General features: G+C 45.7%; 1 pseudogene; it reads right to left on the bottom strand.

Moving 5' to 3' along the window:
• The window catches only part of LOC132022385 (ribosome biogenesis protein NSA2 homolog), a 118,889-nt pseudogene extending 116,887 nt beyond the window's left edge, over window positions 1-2,002 (bottom strand).
• Between the last annotated feature and the right edge of the window lie 17,741 nt (window positions 2,003-19,743).

The following is a 19,743-nucleotide window of genomic DNA, read 5'->3' as shown; positions in this document are numbered from 1 at the left end:
GATCGAGTCCCGCATCGGGCTCCTTGCTCGTCAGGGAGCCTGCTTCTCCCTCTGCCTCTGCCTGCCATTCTGTCTGCCTGTGCTCGCTCTCTCTCTCTCTCTGATAAATGAATAAAATCTTAAAAAAAAAAAACCATACAGAAGACACAGACTGGGTGCCCTGGTGTACAGGACAGACTATGGGTGGGTACGGTGGTCAGAGAGGAGCAGGCTGGGTACAGATCTAGGGACTTAAACCCTGGAGAGTTGACAGGGTGCCCCCTCCAGGTAATTTTTAAAAATACCATAAACAACAAAATCATAGTAGAAAAAGTCCCTATTTTTCCCATTGTGATGATTTGGGTACTTTTTTTTTTTTAAGATTTTATTTATTCGTTTGACAGAGAGAGAGAGATCACAAGTAGGCAGAGAGGCAGGCAGAGAGAAAGGGGGAAGCAGGCTCCCCGCCGAGCAGAGAGCCCGATGTGGGGCTCAATCCCAGGACCCTGAGATCATGATCTGAGCTGAAGGCAGAGGCTTAACCCACTGAGCCCCTTAGGAACCCCTGATTTGGGTGCTTTTAAAAGAAAGTCTCTGGTCATGACTTCTTCCCAAATGATGCTTTCAGTTGCCCAGTGCTTTGCTGCTACTCGGTTTCCTGTGGTCTACTGTTGGCGTAATCCAGTTCTAGAGAAAGAAGAGCTTTGGGCGGCCTGTCGAGCCAGCAAGCTGCATGGCTCTTGAAGAATGGGTGGGAGTAGGAAAGGGACAGGAAGGGGAAGGATGGGCTTCAATGGAGGGGGTGTGAAGGACTCGAGCACTGGCCTCCCTGGGGCTCATGGTGGGTGCAGGGGAGTGGCTTGGTGAAGTAGATAGGTTGTGGCCCTGTTCAACCTTGAATATCTAGTCAAGGCTTTGCAACATAGCCCATAAGCAACGGGACTCATGGGAGGTTGATGCAGTCGAGATCTTGTCATCATCTTTCCTCCCCTAAATCTGAATGCCTGGATAGCCAAGTACTCAAAGCCCTCTTTTTTTTTTTTCTTTTGTCTTTTTTGAGTCTGATAACGATGAGCCTGATAATTTATTCTTTTTTTTTCTTTTTTTTTTTTTTTTTGTAATTTTATTTCAAAGCCCTCTTCAATGGAAGCCCCAGGTGGCAAGTGGCCTGGATCTCTAATCACCCTGAGGGCAAGCTTGTCTAAGCTGTGCCCTGCCCCTTTGCAGTCTCTGTGAACCCCCAGGACCTTCCTCATTGCGCAGCCACCCTTGCAAAGCGATCTTACTGGCTCAGGATCTGGGCTAATGCCTGGAGTGGGGGCCGACAGTAAGGGACCCTCACCTCCCTCTGCCCCACTATCCCATAGTTCTCCACTCCTGCGTAAAGCAACTCACCGGGTATACATGCTCTAGCCCTCTCGGTGTTGTCTTTCCCTCCTTCTGCCAAACTTAAAATACTTGATTCTACAAACACATCACCAACAAATCCAGTCTTGCCAATGCTCTGACCTGAAGCCTGCCTAGAGGCAGAAGAATGGCAAGAGCGCACTAGAATCGGTGTTACTGTGCTGTGTTGGAGGAAGAGGCCCAAGGCTGGGCTATAGCATCAGATCTCGGAGGCAGACCCGGGTTTTTAAACCCAAGACAGCCAAGCCGCATCACGGGCTCTGCTTGTCCCAGTAAGAGTGGGATCCGAATCGCGGTGTGAAAAATGGTCCCTCACACTTCTCTAGTCCACGGACTTGTTTCGGCTGCTGTCCTCAATGGCTGCCTGATGAAAAATTTCCAGATTATTCCTACACGCTTCCTTTCTCTGAATTACAATTCAAACATTGTTTTTCCACCTTCGTGGCATGCATTCCAAGGTGCTGTTTCATCCCTGTGGCCGAACACAATATCCAACCTGGTTGACTTCAGGATGGAAATGTTTGCAGAACTTCTGGTTGGGCACTGGTAGGAGGAGCATGAGGCCAGGGAGGCTAGGAACCCCCAGAGACTCTGGGTGCTGACCACCTGCAGGCATGGTCACGCGGGCCTCTATCCCGACTACAAGCTTTCCTCCCTGGCCTTGGCTTCTGCTCCCTGGATTCACGTTCTGTTCCTGTCCCTCTAGACCACCCCAGCCCTTTTTGTGCAGCCAAGCTCTGCCAGGGCCACCGTGACTGGTCCCTCCCCGCCCCACAGACAAATCAGGTACCCCATGACCCAGAATTGAGCTACCACCTGCACTTAGAACTTAGCTGGGAGCCTTCTTTCTTTAGGAGGACGGAAAGCCTACTGAAGGCAGAGACTGTGCTCTCTCAGCACTGGGTTGAGTATAAAGTACAGGTATAATGAAATTTGGCGCACCCATTAGTAAATGGATCGGCTGGCTCCTTCCCTGAGGATGTCTGTTTATTATAAACAAAAAGGTGGGAAACTTCTATTAATTGGATTCTCAGAGGGAGAGAGAGAGAGAGTAAAAGGCGACTGTGCATACTTTGATCTGTCTCATGGGAAGAAGGAAAGTGGGCTTAGTGACACTCAGGGGCACTCAACATAGAGTTACTACTTTTTTTCTAAGGGGTTTGCCAGTTTGAACCAGAGCTAAACTCATCAGGAGGACAGAGCACGACTGGGCTGCTTTTCCCCCTTCACCGGGCAAAGCTGACATGAGCTTTCAGTACCTGTGCCCAAATGTGTTTGAAGGGCACTGTGCTGTGAGCCCGCCCTGGCTGTCCCTCTGGCCGGCTAGCTATACTACAAGGACAGTATATTCTCAGTCCATCTTTTTTCCAAATAAATGAAAACAGAAAGAGACTTGAAATAAGCGAGTCAAGATTTTCTTCCCAGGGAGAAAATGATCTTAAAGCATTGTTCATGTTGAACCCTCCTGGTTGAAAGGGAAGAAAGAAACTCCAGAGAGTTCACGTTCTCTGGCCTTGCTAGGGGGTCTGTGGACAGCATCAGTATCATTTGCAAGTTTATTAGAAATGCAGAATCTTGGGACGCCTGAGTGGCTTAGGTGGTTAAGCATCTGCCTTTGGCTCAGGTCATGATCCCAATGTCCTGGGATTGAGCCCTGACTTGGGTTCCTTGTTCAGCAAGGAGTCTGCTTCTCTTTCTCCTCTGCCTCTGCCCCCACCACCCCTTCCCCCGCCACCGCCCTGCTCAGGCCCACTCTCTCTCATAAATAAATAAAATTTTAAAAAAGCAAAGAAAAGAAATGCAGAATCTTGGCCCCCACCCCAGATCTACTGAATTCAAGTCTGAATTATAAAGAGATTTGTATGTACTGTTCTACAGAACACAGAGAAAATCATTCACTGGTCTAAGTCTGAACTTTAGAACTAGAAATAAATCTCTAATGTGGAAATGGCATCTACAAACCTTCTCTCAAGCAATGAGCATTTGTTGAAATCTGCTGTGTGCCTAGTCCTGAGTTAGGCCCTGCGGGAAAGAAAGAGGCGGAGTTGGGGGTGGGGGTTCCTGTGAGCAAGGGGTCACACTGTGTGATTTCAACCCCAAAACCTGCCCACCCCTCCCTGTACAAGCCTCCGAGAGGTGGACTCATACCTCAAGGAATTCTCTACAGCACAGCTCCTGGGGTGAGACCAGTCACGTGCATGGCCTTTATTTTCAGCAATAACAAGTCATTAAGATGGAACTAGCACGTCTTCAGGGAAGACAGCCCGGTTCTAACCTCCGTCATAACATTTTTCTTTTGCGATGAAGCATTGCCGGGTTTGTTGAAAGCTCATTCAGCATTGCCGAGGCTCAAGCACTCAGGCTTCCCCAAGGTCCAGGGTGGGGGTCTGGAAGGTTGTGGGGTGCTGTCCTGGCCTGGTAGCCCAGAGGCACAGCTGTACTGTTGAAGTCTGTGCTCCCCGCTCGTGTCTTGGCAAGGGAGTTGTTTTAGAATCCTGTGTGCAAAAATGTAGATTCTGGAGTCAGATTGCCGTGAGTTCACTTCCAGGTTCTCCCATTTGCTAGCGGTGTGACCTGGTGCAAGCCTCAATTTTCTAGCCATTAATAAAGTGAGACTTTATTTCCTGCTTAATTTGGATGAAATCCAATTTATCTTTTTTTTTTTCTTTTTTCTTTTAGGGACTGTGTTTTTGATGTTACATCTAAGAAATCTTTGCCAAGGGCATAAAAATGTTCTCCTGTGTTTCCTTCTAGCAGTTGTATAATCTAGGGTTCTAAGGTTTTATATTTAGGTCTAGGATCCACTTTTAGTTTTGAATATGCTGCAAAGTACAGAGTAAAGAGAAGTTCATTCTTTTTTCTATTTTCCTTTACTGACTTTGTCTTCCTTTCTCCTTTTCTTTTTGACATATGGATATGTAATTGTTCCAGTGCCATTTATTGAAAAGGCCACCCTTTCTCCCTTAAATTACTCTTGCACTTTTGTAAGAAATCACCAACAACTTATCTGTGGGTCTGTTGTGTTGTATTGATTGATATGTCTGTCCTTTGACCAATACTACACTACTGATTTCAGTAGCTTTATGGCAAGCCTCGAAACCAGACAGTAAAACCACCAACATTGTTCTTCTTAAACAGATTCTTGGCAATCTGGTCAGTTCTATTTCCATATAAATTTTATAATCAATTCATTAATTGCTACCCCCAAAAAAGCCTGCTAGAATTTTTTAAAAGATTTTGTTTATTTATTTATTTATTTGTCAAAGAGAGAGAAAGATCACAAGCAGGGGGAACAACAGGCCCAGGGAGAAGCAGGCTCCTCACTGAGCAGGGAGCCCAGTGTGGGACTTGATCCAGACCCTGGGAGCATGACCTGAGCCGAAAGCTGATGCTTAATTGAGCTACCCAGGAGTCCCAAGCCTGCTGGAATTTTGCATAAAGTCTAAAATTTGAAGAAAACAACATAGATTCTTCTAATCCATGAACACAGTATATTTTTCCATAGATTTATGTCTTTCATTTCTCTCTGCAAGATTGTATAGTTTCAAGTGTATAGGTCTTACACATTTTAAGTTAAATTTATTCTTAAGTATGTTTTGTCACTCTTATAAATGAACTTTTTAAAATTTCCTTTTCTAATTGTTTGCTTAAAGTCTATAAAATAAAATTAATTTTTATATATTAACTTTGTAACAAATGACTTTGCTAAACTCACTTATTAGGTCCAATAATGGTTTTGTAGATTCTTAAAGAAATTTCTACATAAGAAATCATATCATCTGCAAATAGAGGCAGTTTTAATTCTGTTGTCTGAACTTTAAAATCTTTATTTCTTTTCCCTGCCTTACTGCAGTAGCTAGGACTGGACATCATTGCCCTGTTTCCAAACTTACTGGGAAAGTGTTCAATATGTCATTATTAAGAATACCTTTTTGAGATACCTTTGTGGCTCAATGGGTTAAGCCTCTGACTCTTGATTTCAGCTCAGATCATGATCTCAGGGTCGGGGGATTGAACCCCACACTGGGCTCTGTACCCCATGCAGAGTCTGCTTGTCCCTCTCCATCTTCTCTGGCTCTCTTAAGATCTTAAGGAAAAAAATACCTTTTTTTTTTTTTTTTATCAGATTAAGGAAGTTCCTTTCTATTCCTAGATGCTGAGAGTTTTCATCATAAATGTTAAATTTTGTCAGCTGCTTTCTCTGCATCTATCAAATGATTGTATGGTTTTTCTCCTCAATTCTTTTTTTTTTTTTTTAACTGTATTTATTTATTTGACAGAGAGAGAGCACAAGCAGGCAGAGTAGCAGGGAGAGGGAGGAGGAGAAGCAGGCTCCCCGCTGAGCAAAGAGCCCAATGTGGGGCTCCATCCCAGGACTCTGGGACCACAACCCTAGCCAAAAGCAGTTGCCCAACCAACTGAGCCGCCCAGGCACCCCTCTCCTCCATTCTTTTAATTTGATGCATTACATGATTGATTTTTTTTTTTTTTACTCTCAAATCAACCTTGCATTCCTAGATAAATCCTTGTTGGTCATGAGGTATTATTCTTTTTTATATATTATTAGGTTTAATCTGCTAATAGTTTTTTTAAGAATTTCTACATCTGTGTTCATGAGGGATGCTGGCCTCTTTTTCATATGTGTTTGTCAGGTTTTGATGTTAGCATTTACTGATACCATAAAGCAAGTTGGGAAGTATACCCTATCTTCCTCTCTTTTTCAAAAGAGTTTTGCAAGTGTGATGTTATTTCTTCCTTGAATGGTTGATGGAATTTACCAGTGTAACCACCTGTGCCTAAAATTCCGGTTTTCTGTCTCTACTCTTGTAAATATTAATGATTAAATTTTTAAAGAATTTTTTTCATTTCATCTATTGGTAGAAATTCTTGGTATAAAGTTCTTCACAACATCCTCATATCTCTTTTTGTAATTTTTAATGACTGTGAGATCTGTGGTGATAATCTGTTTTTCATTCCTGATAATGGTAATTTGTGTTTTCTGTTTTTTCTTCATCAGTCTAACAATGTTTATCATATTTTTTTCTTCTTTACAAAGAAACAACTTTGGGGCTTGTTAATTTTCTTTACTGCTTGCCTGTTTCTTATTACATTCATTTCTACTCTTCTATTTATTATATTCCTTGTTGTACTTTGGGTTTGAGGCAGAATCTTAAGTCACTGATTTTAGACCTTTCTTCTTTTCTGATATAAGCATTTAAAGCCATAAAATTCCCTCTAAGCCCTACTTTAGCCACAACCCACCAATTTTATTGTATTTTCATGATCATTAAGTTTTACACTTTTCTAATTTCTCTGTGATTTTTCTTTCACTCATGAGTTGTTTAGAAGTATGGTTTAATTTAATATTGGGGTTTTCCTAGCCATCTTATTTTTATTGATTTATAATTTAATGTAATTACACTGTGATTCAAAGACACATATTACTATAATTTTGATCCTTTTTATTTTATTAGGACTTGTTTTATAGCCCAGCTATGGTCTCTTTGGTAGACGTGTAAAGCTGAAAAGTTGTTGGTATGTGATCTATAAATAGGCAAAGGGGTTGATAAAGTTATTTAGAGCCTCTGTGACTTTACTGAATTTTTTGTCCAGTGGTTCTCTCAGTTGCAGGGAAGGTGTTAAAATAATACTACTGTGACTGTGAATTTTTCTATTTCTTTTTTTAATCTGTCAGTTTTTGCTTCATGTATCTTAAGGCACTATTCTCAGTCATGTATGCATTAGTGATCATTATGTCTTCTTTATTAATTGATCCATTACATTATACTTAACATTTATCTCTTTTAAAAAATTTATTGACTTTTTAGAGTCCACATACAAGCGATATAATATAGTATTTCTCTTCCTCTGTCTGGCTTATTTCACTTAGCATAATGCCTTCCAGATTCATCCGTGTTGTAACAAATGACAGAATTGCCTTCCTTTTTATGACAGAATAATATCCCATTGTCTGTTCTTGCACATTTTCTTTATTCATTTATCTATTCAAGGACATGTAGGTTGTTCCCATACCTTGGCTATTTTGAATACTGTTGCAACGAACATGGATGTGAAAGTTCATCTCTTCTAGTCAGCATATAGTTGGGTCTTGCTTTTTCAAAAGCTCTATTCTGGTCAACTCTGCCTTTTGATTGGAGTATTTAGTTCATTAACACTTAATGTGATTATTGATATGATTGTATCTAGGTCTACCATTTTATTTCTTTTCTGATGTCCACTCCACTCTTTTCTAAATTCTTCTGTTTCCCTGCCTTCTGTTGGATTGTTTGAATATATTTTCAAATTTTGTTTTAACTTAGCAAATTTTTATCTATATCATTTGGCATTATTTCTTGGATGATTGATCTAGGGATTACAAAAACAAAAAATCCTTAGATTTTTACAGTATACTTAGAATTAAGACTGAATGTCTTTATGTAAAATAGAAAAACCTTGAAATAGCATAAGTCCATTTGCCACTCGAACCACCACTACCAATGTAAGTTCATATCCCTTGTATGTGTGTGTCATTTTTCTTTGCTTGCTTGCAAGATTTCCATTTTATTTTTCATTGGAAGCAATTTAATTATGATTTGTCTAGATACAATTTTATTTACAATTATTCTGTTTGCAATTCCCTATGCTTTAGATCTTTCAACAAATTTGGGGCGGGTTAGCTAGTATTTTCTCAAATATATTTTCTGCCCCATTGTGTCTCCCCTTTCCTTCTGAGACCCCCATTAACTTCATACTGAACCTTTAGATATTGTCCTACATGTCCCTAAATTCTACTCAGTTTTTTTTTTCATTTTTTGTCTTCAGATTGGATAATTTCTCCCAGTGGATCTTCCAGGTCACTCATCTTGTCATTCATGAGGAGAGTGCCTTCCTAACCAGGTCTGCTTACTATTTAAACATTTCACATATTGAGTTTCAAAGTATAACAGAAAGCTCAGGTTTTAAAGTACAACAGAAGTCCCCAATACTAAGATTTATTAATATTAACTATGTAATACCATGATTTCATATACAATGAAGTTCAAAGCCCATCCTCAGTGTTGACAGCTCTCTCTAGAAAAATGGAGATTTTGTGATACGTTCATAACTCGAGTGGGGGCCAGGGATCTGGTTAGGAGACAGACACCAAACAGAGAGCTTACAGCACAGTGTTAAGAGGTGTGAAAATCCAGATGTGAACAAAGTGCCATGGGAGCACAGAGGTGCCGATGGCTGCCACAGCCCCAGGGAGACAGGGAAGGGCTTCTGAGGGCGGGCGTTTCAGTAGGCATTTGAATTAGCAGGAACAGTCAGGCTTTGTCAGAACTAGAACATCCTTGGCAGAAGGGTTCTGGGAAAGCGCTGCCACAGTTGGGGAGGAGGGGGAAGGAGGAAACTGAGTGTCGTGTCTCCAAGGAGGGGCAGGGGAGTTGTCTGAGTCAGATCATGTGAAGGTACTGGTAGGAAAGGGTGGCCTCCTTTATCCTAGGAAGAGGAAAGCAAGCTCTCTGTCCTCAAGGAACTCTCAGAGTGGTTGAGAAGTGAGTCAATCTCCGTTATGCAAAAGAAGAGGAAGACTCCCCATGGCCATCATTCTGCTCCAGCCTCCATTTTCTCTCACTAGCCTGTGGTGCCCTTCCAATAAATCTCCCCCATTATTCCATTTGCTTGCTTCCTACCCACTTTCCACACCTGGAGCCAATCATCTTTTAAAAATACAAACGATAACAGGTTAATGCATTGCTTAAAGCCACTCACTGGCTTCCACTGCGCTTAAAATGCTGAATCCACACCACTTCCCATGGCCTCATGCCCGGCCTCCCTACCTTCATGTATCACATTCGGTCACAGTGGCCTTCTGGCTGGTCCTACTCAGAGCAAGCTCTTGTGGGCATCAGGACTTTGTGCTGCCTATGTGTGGCCTCAGTCACTATTGTCACTTTCCCCACAACTCCCCATGTGACTGACTCCTTCTTGGCCATTAGGTTCAGTGTGATTCTCAGCAACGCAGAAAGACCTTCCCTACTTCAAGTGCATCCCCTATTAAAACCTGTCACGAGGCCCAATTTATTTCTTCCAAAGCACAAATAACCACTTGCTATCTATTAACCTATTTTTTCTCCTATTAATATCTACCTCCCCCACTGGGATACAGACACAACGGCTAGGATCTTGGCTGTCTTGTTGCTCATTAACCCCCCAGCACTTGGTAGAGTGCCCAGCATGTAGTAGATATTCAAAAAATATGTGTGGATAAATAGCCATAACTGAAGGCTAAAGGTCATGTTACCAACTGTGTATCACAGAGGGGGAGATGAGTGGAGGGTGAAGGGTCAGAAGAGGAGAGAGAAAACCCTGCCTAAAGGGGGGCAACTCCGGTTGCCACCAGCCTACTTGAAAGGAGGACCTTTGGTGATCTTGCTGTGGGTTCTGCAGCTCCTTGGGGAGAAGGAGTAGCTTTCCCCTTGAAAATGATGCTTTGGGTAAGGTGTGGAGCTCCCTTGTTCTCTGGGTGCACTCTAGGGGGCACACTTTGGGACTGGGATGTCCATAGTCCACCGAAGGCTACTGCGGAGACAAGCTCATTTCACTTCCCCTACTTAGTGCTTCTAAGCCTCAGGATGATTTTGAGGAGCTTGCTTGTTCCATCTGCTTTTTCAGCTAACTCCTTGGAGAGGAAACCTATTTCGTTCCCTAGAGGTTGACGTCTTATCCCGGAAGACAGCAAGAATAAGAGAATTCTTGAATATTCCATTGATTTGCTTTATTTTAAAAAACCAATGTAGTTTCTAAATCTGGGGTACATTTTTGAAACTCTCCTCCCTGAAACCCAGGCCAAGATGCATCATGTACTTGAAGAAGGCACACCTAAGCATTGGAAGTCAGTCTCTCCTGGATGGGGAGAGAGACATCGCAGAAGGACATAATGTTGACGTGTGCTTTTATTGAGCGAGAAACAGTGTTTAGAAAGTCTGCAGCACACACCCCAAGTGGAATTTCTTTCAGTAACAGTTCCATTAGCTAGTCTGGAACCCTTCTCCCACCATCCCCCATGCTCCCTTGTTCTTTCTTATGCACAGTCATGGAACTAGAGTAGCTTTCCTTGGATGGGTCAGAGTGGAGCGTCATCTTCTTGAGCCCATAAAGAATGTCTGTAGTCTTTTTCTATTTTCTCTGTTGGGTGCACTTGTGGTAACAGGATGGAGGCCCACTCTACTCGGGGGCTTCCTTGGCTTGCAGGGCTCAGTGTAGACACCAGTTCTCTTAATAATAAATTAGGATGCAAACATGAATCCCACCTCCCCTCCCAACCTCCACCATGCTTATCTGTTTCCTTCTGCCCTCCTTCCGCCTCCCCAAACAACTCTGTAGGAAAGGGTTTGCTACCTGCAGTGGTGAGTTTCTCTGTTTCTGAATGTCTTTCTTGCCTCAGGTTCCCTGGGTCTTTGGAGCAGAGGACACGTGTCAAGAACAGAGCTGACCATCTGTGTTAGAGGCTGAAGTGCTCCTCTGGGCCCGGGAACAGGTACAATTTCCAAGCCACCAGGACAATGTGGCTGTTCAGGCTCCCCTCTTGGCAGGTCTCAGAGCAACTGGACAATGAAGTGTGTGCCCCCGTTCCCCCAGAACGTCAGCTGAGGACCCTCCAGAGACAACAGAGGTCTGGAGGCCTTTGTGAAACAGGCCAGGACATCCTCCTTGGGTCTCAGGCAGGCAAACTCATCCCTGTGACAACATCACAAGATGCTGCTACTGTGCATAAGCTTTGTTATAAGAGCTAAAATGGAGTTTTCAGCAGAACAACCCCCCTCCCCGAGTCTATCTGCTTCCTGCTCCCCACTTCCAACCAGACAAATGTGCCTCTCTGAAATCTTAGAGATTCATATTCTCGCTAGGGAAATTTTTTTTTTTTTTTAAAGGATCTTTCCTTTCCAGATTCCTCCTCTGTGCGGACTCCATAAGGAGATGTCTGTAAGAAATTGTGGGTTGATATCTCAGACAGGGGGAGAAAAAGCACTTTAAATTGACAAATCAGTCCAAACCACTAAGGTTATAACTCTTTCCTTTCCCTCTCCGGCAGAATAGTAAAACAGACGCATTATTGGCAGCTCTTCCGTGCTAAGGAGAAGCCGGCCCCAGCATGACATCAGCCCACCGCCTGACCCAACTCTACTATCTCATCAGAGAGCCTTGTGCTGCCTGCTTTCCAGTGTATGGAAGACGCACACGGGGGATAGGGGGAGAAGGTATAAATAAGACACAGATTGGAGACTTTTTGATGTGTTTAGCACATTTCTGTGACTTCCTTTCATACAACAGACCTTGGTTCTCCCACCATGAGGCGAACAAAGGACAAGCTTGAGGTGTGGTGGGGGGTGGCGGTGGTGGTGGGGAAGCAGTGTGGGGGGACGCGGGAGACCCATTCAGTAAAAAGCTGGGCTCGCCGACTTAGCATCCTGAATTGAAACTCTGAAAAGGAGAGGCAAAAATGGGAAGAGAAGAATGAACACCCCAGCCGAGTAACTTCAGATATAAAAAGTCCCTTCATTAAACCCGTTGTTTTTTAATTCATAATTGAACTTAAATAAAGAGCAACCTCTGGGCAGCTGTTTCTAATATCGAGTCCCCACCGCACATGAAAGACGCATTTATTCCTGCAGCAGCCTCCCTACCCTTGGGTGTTATCAGCTGAACATGTTTTGAACCTACCTAATGCATTTGAGGTAGCTTGGGTTTATTTTTCTTTCAATAAAATAAATGGTTTTGTAATTAAATTTCTGCACTGCCTGTGCTTAATGGTTACATTGACAAGTGCTAATGTATGGCAAGAGAATGACTTTGAAATGAAACATGCTGTTTTTGAATCTGCAAGCAATTTTGCAGCGAGGCAAATCAGACCCCTCATGCCAGTGAAACATTTTCATTAATCTGCTCACCGCGCCCCTTGCCTACTCGGCCGGCTGAGAGAGGACACTTTTTAGCTCCCTGTTCACCCACCCCCACCTTTGCCTTTTTCTCAAACACACACACACACACACACACACACACGCGCGCGCGCGTACACACACACACACACACACACACAAATATCATGAAGTGAGCCGTTGTTTGAAACCATTTTGTGGTCTCTGGCAGGCAAGCTGGTGGAAATTCGCTGACTTTACACCATGAAATGTTGCAGCTGTCCCCTCCAAAGGGACTGGCTGCCTCAACCTTTCAATCCCTGGCAATCACTCAACAGGAAAATCTGTCCCTCTGTTTTCCTATTTTCTTGTTTAACTTTTCCCCCTTTGCTAAATTTATTTGTGAATAAATCTTCTCACAGAGAATAGAGAACGGCTATTCCATATCCGGCCTCAGTCTGAGCAAACGCCTTCCAGCCATGGCAAAGGCGGCGCTTGGAAGAAGGTTCCAGAATGCAAACCTGGATGGTGAGTTGTGGCCTTTGCTGGCTCCACTTCCGCCTGCTGCCAGCTGCCCAGGGAGGAAGCCTGCAGCTCGTGCTCCAGCCCACACAGGTACTGGCAGCGGACATACAACCTTTGGCCCTGTCCTTTCCCTGGAAGGCCATCTGACCACTAGCGGGATGGCTTTCCAAGGTGTGGCTGCTCTGGAGCCCTCTGTGCCCCTTCATCGGAGGCGAAGAAGCGTGGACAGAGCCCACAAGTCATCTGGGTTATGGGGAGATCGAGAGCAATGGGTCTCTGGCTGAGTGGGTCCCTACAAGGTGTGCGACTCAGCATTTTCCCTCCAAGCTGTGGAGAGGAGCCAGTGGCTGCCCACATGAATGCTGACTCACCCATCAGGGCAGGCCAGAATTACAAACTGTCCTTCCCCAGCACGGCCTTCTCTTGCTGTGTGCTCAGACAGGGTTTAAGGGAAGGGCTTCTGTGTGGTCCGGCCTCCCTGAATTTACTGCAGTGGAAGATGGAGGAGGCAGTGCCTGCGGGCTCCCGGGAGCAGGAGGGAAGATCTCAGCTTCTCAGAGCTCTCCCAGCCCTTTCATAGGTCTGATTGCCAGTGATAGGAGAGAGAAATCTTTCATTTCATCAGAGGTTTGACTGCAGGAGTCCTTGGCAAGGAGATTTAGAGACTTAGCTCTCCAACACCATGTGAATGATGGGCAGGACCAAGCCCCTCCTGCAAGGGGGGAAAGAAGAAGACTTAGAGTTAACTGGTACCTGGCTGGCAGGAGGGCAACTCTCTGAAGGGGGAGAGAGCAAAGGTGTATGGGACTGTTGTCACATCCAATGACATCTTCACTGCGGCCCTATGACGGGGTAAAAAGTTCTGGTAGACCTATGGAAGAGAAAGAGGCTTAATTTTATCTGGGGTAAAGGGGTAGAGGAGAGGCCCATGTGCCAGAAAGAAGAAAGGAAGGACAGCAAGTGGAGCTGGAGGGCTGCTCACCGGACCCTCGGCTGAGTCTGAGCTGGGATCCCGACGAAGCTAAGGTATAAATATTATGAGAGCCCTGTCATCTAGCACTCAGCCTACCTCCCGAAGCGCTTACTCGGACTACTCCTGGACGGCAGGGGAACGTGTTCCGTGCTCATTCACGCGCGCCTTCGGCGAGTAAGCAGTCCTCACTGTGTGCGAGTGAGGTCGCTGTGTCTTTCAGGGTGCAGGCACACGGATGCCACAGTCCGCCCTCTCGAGGAGGAAGTCAGTCCTCCGGTGGAGATGCAAAGAAAGCGCTACGTGACTTCAGAGGTGGACGCAGTGAGCTGTGCAAGGAGGAATAAAAGAAACCTTCGTGGAAGAGACAAGTCTTAAAAGATGAGATTTCCAGTGGGGGAGGATAATGTCCCAAGGTAAGGAGCCAGCACAATGTGCAGCTATGAACGCTGTATCTGGAGAATGATGAATGGTCCCAGACGGAACATGGGTACGATAAGGACACGCGTGCGCGCGCGCGCATATGTTGGGGGCGGGGCAGGAAGGTAAGATGGGCCATCTTGAGAGCCATGATCAAGAGGCTACAGGAGCCATGCAGTATTTTGCAAACTGCAGCCATCCCTTCAAGGAGTTGGAGCCTTGAATGAGGGTAAGGAAGGGAGAGGTAATGTGACCCCCATCTCTGTATTTGTAATAGACCCGATGAGCCACTAAGAGCCATCGAGGAGCGGGCTGAGGAGGGAAGACAGGTAGGCAGACCAAGGGTGATGTCAATAACCCAGGTCTGAGGGGAAGAGGGCTGGCAAGCAGGGGCAGTGCTCCCTGGGAGAGGAGGTGGAGAGTGGGGACCCTGCAGAGGTCAGGAGCAACCGATCCCATGTGTGGGTAGAAGCCAGTCAGTTTTGCTGCCTTCAGGGTGCCTGGGAAGATGCTCCTGGCTAGGAGAGAGACATGGAACCCTGAGGGATAAGTGTTCTGGGAGAAGAGAGAGAGGAAAACTCCAGTCCCAACTGGATATGTAGAACTGGAGTTCCTGGTGGTGACTTTCAGGAGACAATGTCCGGGAGCCAGTAGAGGGACCAAAACAGGAGAAAGGCAGAACTGGGAGGTCCCCTCACACGGAGAGATGCCAATGACACCGACGTGAGGGAGGAGCAAGGGAAGCAGGAGACGCGCCGAAAAGAACAGGGAGGACGGTCTTGAGAGCAAGAGTTGGAACACGTTTCCATGGCCTCAAGGAGACCCCAGAGTGGGAGGTAGTGGGCTGGTTTGGTTTGTGATAAATAGACAATGGTTATCTTGGGGAGAAAAGTCTAAGTCTAGGGAGTCTGGCTGGGAAGCGAGAAGCTGGGCAGCAAGAGCAGCTTTAAGGCTGCATTACAGTGACGCGTGAGAAGTTTTCCTGGGTGATGGGCCATCGGACAGTGTTCGGTGGGGAATTGGTAGGGGGCCAGCAGTGGGACCTGGGAGGGAACTCAGGGGCAGCACGATCATGGGGAGGTGGAAAGGGGTGGAGGAATTGACCTTGGAGAGCAGAAGCAAGCAGGGGTGATGGACCTGAGAATGTTGAGGTAAACACCAGGCGGGTGACAGCTTGGGCGACAGCTCGGGCAGCCTCTTGAGGAGGGAACCCATGGGGGCCTGTGCTGACTGCAGGGGATGGGGGTGGAGGGTATGGCGAGCATGGTGAGGCTTGGAAAGGCGAGGCAGGCAGGAAACGGGAGAGCAAGTCAAGTGGAAATGAATAATAGGGCATTGAGCAGCTCTGAGAAACAAGCTGAAGATGGAAACCTGGCTCGGCCCCGGGCCGCTCTGCACCACCGCGGTGCACTCCAGCCCTTCTTGGCAGTCTGGAGGCAAGAGCAGAAGCAGAGACCATGGCAGGTCATCTCTGGGTCCCCATGGCACCACAGCTGCAGTGGAAGGCTAGGGCCAGGAGAACTGGACAAGAGGAAGCTCCTGAGTTGACGTGCATGAGCTTGACCTCCAAAGCTGGCACGGCTGTGTCTTGGGCTGAAATTCAGAGACCCAATTTGGAAAAGTTCCAAATAAAAAATACACACTGCTGCCTGAAAGAATACGAACTGGAGGTTAGATAACTAATTCCTGTGGAAGCTACTTCTCCCCCCCTTGTCTCCTTGTGCTGTGTGACCCAGGCCAATGGCTTTTTACCTCATTCCTCCTGTGTGCCTGCCTCTGGGACACATTCTATTGATTTACTAGCTTCCTGGAAAAAACGTGCTATTTACATGAAGGTAACCTCACTTCCAAAGAGCTTTGAGTCTACAGAATTGTGTTGTTCTTCCCTCTTGCTGCTGTGGTAAAACAAAACAAAAACAAAGCAGCAAAACCAGTTTCATGGAAACCTCATTGGTCTTTCGACTTGTTCTTGACATCCAGCCGGCTTGTCAAAACTAAACAGATACTGAACAAATCCTACCCGGTTCATTTTGGGAAGGTAAACCTCGTCAGAGCTGTGGTTAGGTCTTTGCCCTCCGTGTAGACGCAGGATCCTGGTATGGGCTACAGCCACTTCAAGTTCTGGCTCTTTCTGTGAGAGGCAGGCTCTTAGCCTTAACCAGAGTGGAGAAAGGACCCCAGGCAGTGTTAGAAAGCCTCAAGCTGGGGACAAGCCCAAAGGAATGCATGCAACATCCTTTGGATACCCGCCTTCCTCACAAGGGGAAGTGATTCTGTGAGGTCTTTTCTTCCCACGTCCTCTTTAAACATCTCCAAGTCCCTCCCCACAGCCCTAAGGACACCTCTGGAGCCACTCTTTCTCTCATTTTAACTGTGAGCTGCTGTTAACAATCCAGAGGAGGATAAAGGAAGTCAGAGCCTCAGAAAGTGTCAGTACCCGGGTTCTTTCCAGCCTAGAATCTGACCGCAAGGACCTCCAGGCAGAGTCTGGGAACTGGGCCTCCTCCACAGCCTCCGAAGCAGAGTGTGGACTGAGCACGCCAGGAACAGCTCTCACGACACGTCCTAGTTCTCCTGTGAGCTCCCTGTATTTCCCACCATGGCCACGTCTACGAAGAGTGGAGTTCGTAAGCTGACTCCTCACTGCCTAAAAGGTACACATCTTTCTCTCCCAAGAAGCCACTTTACCACCTTCAATTTGAAGATGCACCGAAGAGAAGAAGTAAATGCTTATGACCGGGATCGACACTGGACTAAACTCTTTGCCAAATGTTCGCTTTTACCAAGTCGTTTCACAGCACATCTATTATTTAAGGAGCATGATCCCCATTTTACAGGCGGGGAGCTGAGTTTGCATCATATCTGGATTAATTCTTCTCCCTGGTAAGTGTGTAACACCATTACACGCTGCCTTATAGTAATCTCTGTCAAATTAAAAAAGTTCTCTTATTTTGATGCCCCATGTCAGTGTCTGTTTGGAAGATAGCTCAGCATCGAAACATGTTGGCTGGAAGCCAATATATCTTCCACTGAGTGTTCATCAAGAGAAGCCACGAGAGATCCCATCTGTAAGGACACAGCTACCTGCTTTGGAATACAAGAAAACAAGCAGAAAAACATATCCTCTTGCCATGCCTTCCTTGTGGCCAGGCCCCAGAGGTCTGGGTTGTCATTCCATGATACAGAACCAACATTACAAAATAAGGACCTGGTGATCTTCAAGGGGCCCCTACTTTAGCACCATTCCACACCAGTGAGTCCCGAGCAGGGTTCTTCAGTTGGTGGCAAATGCATTAGTGGGAGGAAGGCATTGTTAGGTCCCCCAACTGTACCTTGCTTTGCTTCTTGATGTCTCCGCTTGAACCCAGAGGAAGATAGCCAACATTGGGAGAAAAACATGCGAGAGTTCTGGCGATATGCTAGTCAGCTCAGCACACTGAGGCAGCTCACGCTTTATATGTAGCAGAAAGATTGAACATCATGATTCATCCTCCCCTTGGCTTGCAGTCCTTATCGACACTTCCAGGAAGGAAGTTACCCAGAGGAAGGAGGGGAGGAGGAAGGGAAGCAAGAGCGGTTCCCACCGTGAGAAGCTCCCTGACCTGGGATGGGGGAGGGCAGAGCCTGAAGGTTAACTGTAAAGACGGGCAAGGAAAGCTGGGTGCTTTGGAGCCACAGTGCTCATTATGAGAAATTTCTTAATGACCGTAAGTCCTGAGGGAGGCATGTGAGCAATGCCTGGTGCCAAACGTGCTTGCCCGGGGCCTCCTGTCCAGATGGAAAATGTGTAGAGAGTTAGAGAGGAGAGTAAAAGAAATGGCGTGCTTGCTGAACGTGACTGATGGCCTTGGGACGGCAAATCTGGCCCCTGTGGGATCAGGTTTTCCTGAAACGAGACACAAAGATTAGTGACTTTCAGGTAAGAAAGAAGCTCAATTCCTGGGTTTTGGAACAAAACGTCTTTGTGATTCCTTGACCGTTTCATTTGTGTTCACCTCCAGACCTCTCTGCTCATGACCTTGCTTCTTTCCACATGTCTGCCTCCTAGTGGGTCAGAGCTCGGGGCTTCACGTGAGTTGCTTCATGAAATCGTCCCTGATGGTCTAACCTGGGGTCTCCCTCCCCTGACCTGCTGACCGGCAGTAGGCAGAAATGATCTTGGTTTGAGATTTTCCAACAGAGATGTGTGTTGGGGATGAAGGTTGGTCTTCGTGGAAGCTCAATGTTACTCAAAGATTCTGAGGGAATAACTTAATAAGATGTAATCTACTAAAACATGTTATGGAGTAAGAGATAAAATTGGCAAGAATGTGTAAATTAAAGCTGAGACTTAAAGAAAATTTCATGGAGGTGGTGGATCACTCTGGGCCATACCCAACTGGACACCTGCTTGCTCTCCTCTCCACTGGGGGATATGGGTAAAGGAGCTGGAGAAATAGGCAGTAAGATGTCAGGGGACGTTGGAGAGGCTCCCTTCTCTTCATAGAAGCCAGAAAAATGGGAGGAGAAACTTTACTGATTTCACGTAGTTGGCCATGGTTTCACCAATCTGCACTTAAAAGAAAAAAAAAAACACAATAGTGGGCTAGAATAAAAAAGACAAGAAATAACAATTATTGGCAAGGATGTGAAGAAAAGGAACCCTCGTGCACTCTTGGTGGGAATGCAAACTGGTGCAGCCATAGTGGAAAATAGTATAAAGCCTCCTCAAAAAAAAATTAAAAATAGAAATACCATATGACCCAGTAATTCCCCTACTGGGTATTTAGCCAAAGAAAACAAAAACACTAATTCAAAATGATACGCACACCCCTGTGTTCATTGCTGCATTATTTACAATAGCCATGGTATGGAAGCAGCCCGAGCATTCACTGATAGATGAATGGATAAAGAAGATGTCATAGACACACACACACATGGAATATTACTCAGCCATAAAAACTGAGATCTTGCCATCTGAGTCAACATGGATGGATGGAGAGGTTATTGTGCTAAGTGAAATCAGTCAATACTGTATATGATACCAAAAAACTACATTACACAGATCATTTCAATCAATCCTCACAACAAGCACTGAGGGAGGTATCACTCACACTTTTCAGCTGATGAAGCCAAACTACTACGTGGTAAAGTAAGTCATCCCAAGTCAAAAAGCTGGTAAGATCCAAGGGTGCCTGGGTGGCTCATTCAGTTAAGCATCTTCCTTTGGCTCAGGTTATGATCCCAGGGTCCTGGGATCTAGCCCTGTGTTGGGCTTCCTGCTCAGCGGGGAGTCTCCTTCTCCTCCCTTTGCTCTTCCCCCTAACTCCTGCTCTCTCTCTCTCAAATAAATAATGAAATCTTTTTTAAAAAATAGCTAATAAGATCCAGACTCTTCTTGTTTTTTTTTTAAAGATTTTATTTATTTATTTGAGAGAGAGATAGTGAGAGAGAGCATGAGCGAGGAGAAGGTCAGAGGGAGAAGCAGACTCCCCATGGAGCTGGGAGCCTGATTTGGGACTCGATCCTGGAAGTCCGGGATCATGACCTGAGCCGAAGGCA

The sequence above is a fragment of the Mustela nigripes genome, chromosome 7 (assembly GCF_022355385.1).
Source record: "Mustela nigripes isolate SB6536 chromosome 7, MUSNIG.SB6536, whole genome shotgun sequence".
NCBI classification, from domain to species: Eukaryota; Metazoa; Chordata; class Mammalia; order Carnivora; family Mustelidae; genus Mustela; species Mustela nigripes.
The sequence above is the reverse complement of the archived record's forward strand: the minus strand, read 5'-3'. Positions and strand labels throughout refer to the sequence as shown.